General features: G+C 34.8%; 1 pseudogene; it reads left to right on the top strand.

Moving 5' to 3' along the window:
* The first annotated feature begins 2,531 nt into the window (after nucleotides 1-2,531).
* LOC133300728 (uncharacterized) lies at nucleotides 2,532-4,925 on the top strand (annotated as a pseudogene).
* The last annotated feature ends 429 nt before the right edge of the window (nucleotides 4,926-5,354 follow it).

Below are 5,354 nucleotides of genomic sequence, written 5' to 3'. Positions count from 1 at the left end.
CTCGTAGGCATTACCCTCTAGCATATAAACTGAATACATAAGCTTTTGCGGATCCTGGCACCTCATTACTTGAAATATCTTATCCATACTCATAAGTCAGGTCGTAACCACCTTCGGGTCCTTTAACCCCTGAAATGCTGGAGGTTTATATTTTCTGAAAGATATAAGCCTCCGCTCATCAGCAACACCAGCATCAAACTGCTCAGCAACCTCAGAAGACTGAGCAACATATATAGGATCAACAGTGGGCTGACTAGCCTCACCAGTATGGAGACTAGCCCCACTCTCCCACTGTTGGGGTGTAACAGATGGCGTAGGTGTAGAAGTCACCGTAACTGTGTAAGGAGGATAATCATCCCTCCTATGCTGAGCTCTCTCAACCTTCATCTCATTCACGAAGGCCTACAACATGTCCTTATTATTCTTCATCAGGTTTTCTATCATTATTATATTTGCAACCGTCTCTGCCTGCAAAGCATTCAGAACTGCAGTAACCAGATCGGGAGGTGGAGGATCTGCATCTCGTGTCCCACGGTGACCACGAAACCTCCTCATGATAACTGTACATGTAACACAAAGGAATGAGCTGATCAAACCCACACTGAGGAATCACATATACATTAATCATAAAGAGTTTACAGATAGCTATGCAACACAAAATACAGTCATACATAATCAGAGTTCCTTAGTAAACTGCTCTGATACCATAAAATGTAACAGCTCGTTACGTACCGGTATTGTTAGCATTGATTATGATATTAAGCGCAGTTACAATCACAACAGTTCATTTATAAAAATGCAACTAAACTTTTTCCTTTTCATTACGCGAGCATTTAAAACAATAATAAAGCGTAATGAATAAAAGTTATGACCATAACTGAAAATTAAATGTGGAATAATAATATTAATTACCTAACTATCATATAATACTTCTCTCAAGTCATTAAGGGGTTCTCATAAACTCACTTAGCATAATTGTCACTTTTACGATTTTTACCTATCCGAATATGGTTCAATCTTTAATTATTGCAGAAAATCCACATGTCGTGAACCTCTAATATTTTATTATGTTATTATAGACTTAATTATATTTCCAACAAGCTATCACACACTTCATAAAGTTCTCGTTTGCTCCGGTTATCACCGTTTGAAGTTGGACAAGCAAATCTGTCAGCCATCCTCAAACAGGGCTCCAAACAGCCTTCACTCTATCAACTATTCCGGACAAACCACTGCACCAATTGCTATCAAATTTTTATACAGTAAACTAGACACCTCAAACTTCAATTTGAAGTATCATGGGCCTAATTTGACCAAGAATTGTGATGAAAATAAAATTTCCAAAAACCAGTCCAGATAGCCCCAAGTGCAGAGGATTTCTGGGCAGTCTGTGTTCAAAGGCCTCTACAGGATAGCGTGCTACTCCTATGGTTCTCAAATTTTGATACAAGGTAGTTGACATCTCAATATTCCACTGTTATTAAAATCGAGATTTAAAGCATAGAATCAAACGATCCTAAGATTTTTGGAAACCAAACGATGCAACCTACAACAGAAATCGCAAACTGAATAAGAATGATAAGATCGACGGGTAACTCCTAGTATCGCTTACATCGCACGATCCCACTGCATCTTTTTAATTAGGAAAAAAGCCCAAATACCATTGATTGATTGCATGATCCATGACCCAAAAATAAAAATAATTTTAAAACCCTAATTTTACAAGTTATTACTGTGTTCAAGGCTTTTTCTTCTTTGCGACCTCCTTTGAGCCTTCTCTGCTCGCTAATAACTTTGATCTGCAGCGCAACCTGAAAGTGTGGTGGTCGATTGGTTCTTATCTTTTGCGCATAGTAACTGTGGAGACTGGAGACCGGTGGTATGTTTTCTATTAAAAATCTTGCCACTGTGCTTTTATCTTTTGTTTTGTCGGTGGAAATTGTGAGTATGCTTTTTAACTTTTGGTCTTTAGTTGATGGAAATTGCCATGTGTTGGTTTCTTATTATTTCTTATTGTAACCACTTGACTTTTCAATTGCATGCCATGCTCTGATGAGTGATGACCATGCTCTTTAATTAATATTAATATTATATTATATAACATATGCACTTCTTTTCTTGTTTGTAATATATGCGCTTCTTTTTTCTTATTTTTTAATATTATATTTCAATTGCAACGTTCTTTTAGTAAATATTATTGGAGTTCTTAATATTTGTTGATTCTTAATATTTTTAATTCTTAATATTTCTTTAGTAAACAACGTTCTTAATATTTCTTAATTCTTAATATTATTATATTATATAACATCTTTGTTTCTTTTGTTTGATACAGTGATTTGTCACTTTTTTATATAAATATGTTGTTTCTTAATTTTTTAATATTATATTTTATTTGCAACTTGCAAGACCCAGGTTTTTTGGTATTATTGTATTCATATTATATTATAATTATTTCTTATTGCAACTTGTTATTTGTTACTGAAACTTAGGACTTCTAAAGTTGTGGGTGCCTTCTTGGTGTATAAAATAGTATGACTTCGAGTGCTGCTATTGATAATATTAATAAAAATGTTCAAGCTGCTCCCGCATCTAGTTTAGGAACTCAATTATACAAAAATGCTCCTGGGAATAGATCCGATATTGGATGGAAGCATGGCTTTCCAATTGAAGGAGATGTAAGAAATGTAAAATGCAAATACTGTGATAAGGTAGTGACCCGAGGTGTTTACCGATTGAAGCATCATTTGGCTGGAATACAAAAAGATGTTGGAGCATGTAGAGCAGTGCCTGAAGAAGTAAAGAAAGAAATGTTGAATATTGTAGCTGGATTGCAAGTGAAATTGATGAAAAAACTAGGACTCTCACACAACCAGAAGAAGAAGAAACTGGTTGTGAAATTGAAAAAGAAAAGGGGATGAAAGTGGTGGGTCTAATATTTTCAAGAAAAGAAAAACTACTCAGACAACTATCAACACCATACTTAAGAAGAATGTTAGAGAGGAGGCATGTTTTGATATATGTTCTTTTATTTATAGGAATGTCATTCCTTTCAATGTGTTAAACTGTGATGAATTCAAGAAGATGTGTGAATCTATTTCAAGACATGGATTGGGTTTCAAGCCACCATCGTATCATGAGTTTAGAGTAAAATATTTGAAGCAACATTATGATATGACAATGGCAACTATTGAAGAACACAGGGCTGAATGGAAGAAAATTGGATGCACAATAATGACTGATGGATGGACAGATAAAAGGAAGAGAACAATAATAAATTTTTTTGTGAATATCTCTATGGGAACTGTGTTCCTTAAGTCCATTGATGCATCTCACATCACCAAAACAGCTGATAAATTTTTTAAGATGATTGATGAAGTAGTTGAGGAGGTTGGTGTAGAAAATGTTGTCCAAGTTGTGACCAAAAATGCTGCAAATTATAAAGCTGCAGGAGAGTTGTTGATGGAGAAAAGGAAAGGGTTGTATTGGACACCTTGTGCAGCACATTGCATTGATCTAATGTTGGAAGATTTAGAGAAGAAGATATCGGTTCATAAAGAAACAATTCCAAAGGCAAAAAAAATTACAACTTATATCTATTCAAGGACTTTGCTCATTACTTTATTGCAGAGCTTCACCAAAGGTAAAGATTTGATAAGACCTGCAATGACTCGATTTGCCACATCTTACTTGACTCTAGGATGCCTCCATGAGAACAAACTTCCATTGATAAGAATGTTTAACTCTGACGAATGGAAGGGGAGACGATTTGCAAAGTCAAGGGATGGAAAGCGTATTGAAGATATGATTATGGAGAAAGAGTTTTGGAAAAATATTGTCATTTGCTTGAAGGGCGCTCTTCCTCTTATGAAAGTTCTTCGATTAGTTGATTCAGATGAGAAGGCAACCATGGGATTCATTTATGAGGAGATGGGTCAAGCTAAAGAGAAAATTCAAGAAGCCTTCAATGGTGTCCAAAAATTGTAAGCGTTTAAGTTTTGTTTTAATTGAAAATTTGTTTCAAGAAGACTTCAATTATTTGTTTTAAAACTAATTATTTTTTCATTATTTAGTTACAAGCCTATATGGGATGTCATTGATGCAAGATGGGACAAGCAACTTCATAGGCCTTTGCATGCTGCAGGCTATTTCTTTAACCCCAAACTTCATTATTCTCCTTCATTTAAAGTTGATCTTGAACTAAAACTTGGAGTATATGATTGTGTACAATGGATAGTGGGAGATCTTGATGGTGCAAGTGTGATTGATGAGCAACTTGAAAACTTCAAGTATCGACAAGGTTTGTTAAGGTCTTCATTAGCAAGGAATGGAGTTGAGCCCAAAAGTCCAGAAGCATGGTGGGAATCTTATGGGGATGAAGTTCCAGAGCTCCAAATATTTGCTATTCGTGTCTTAAGCTTGACATGCAGTTCTTCTGGATGTGAGCAAAATTGGAGTGCCTTTGAGATGGTATAATTTGATAAATTCAATAATTTTAAGTATGAATTGTATTTCGTTTCAAACCTGTAATATATGATATGAGTAGTGTACTAATTGCTTTGTTTTTGTTTAGGTCCACACAAAGAAAAGAAATCGTCTGAAGCAGAAGACAATGAATGATGTTGTTTTTGTGATGGCTAACTCAAGATTGGTTGAGAAGAAACATAGAAAACATGTTGAATATAATTTTGATGATCCTTGAATCAGATGATGATTGGATTGCGGAAAATGAAGAAGATATGGAAGATGTAGAAGTAGATCAATTTGATTTGAATAGTCCAATTGAAGAAGACTTGAATGAAGTTGAAGAAAGGGAGCCTATTAACTTGAATGATTTGAACATTCCCAATTGTGTGGATGAACTTGTTGGAGAAGGAGTGGAAGAATATATAGCCGTTGATGATTTTCACTTGAATGACTTTATTTAAATTAGAGATGTTCAACTTTTTCTTACTTTTAGTGTTTTGTTTTTATTTTATGTATTGCCAAGTTGACAACAGTATTGTTATTGTTACTTTTATATTATGTTTATGAGTCTTACAATTGATATTAGTTATTTTACATGCATATATATAGTTGAATACAATTTTATATATTAGGTAGTAGGATCTTACGATCCGTGTCGATCCTGCGATCTACGATCTTCACACCCTCTCCCGATCCTGCATAGGATCTCGATTTTAACAACATTGCAATATTCAAAACGGTGTATGGCACGTCCCTATTGTACTTTTGTGGAGGGAGATATGCTCTCCCAAAGATCATCCAAAATATGCCATTTTATAAAAAATTCGCCAGCATCTCCTTTGTTTTTCCAACATATCCCACTTTTGTAAAAGTGTGTTATCTATCATCAA

Source organism: Gastrolobium bilobum, unplaced genomic scaffold (genome assembly GCF_033153095.1).
Source record: "Gastrolobium bilobum isolate Gb01-03AN ecotype WA unplaced genomic scaffold, APGP_CSIRO_Gbil_v1 utg4612, whole genome shotgun sequence".
NCBI classification, from domain to species: domain Eukaryota; kingdom Viridiplantae; phylum Streptophyta; class Magnoliopsida; order Fabales; family Fabaceae; genus Gastrolobium; species Gastrolobium bilobum.
The sequence above is the reverse complement of the archived record's forward strand: the minus strand, read 5'-3'. Positions and strand labels throughout refer to the sequence as shown.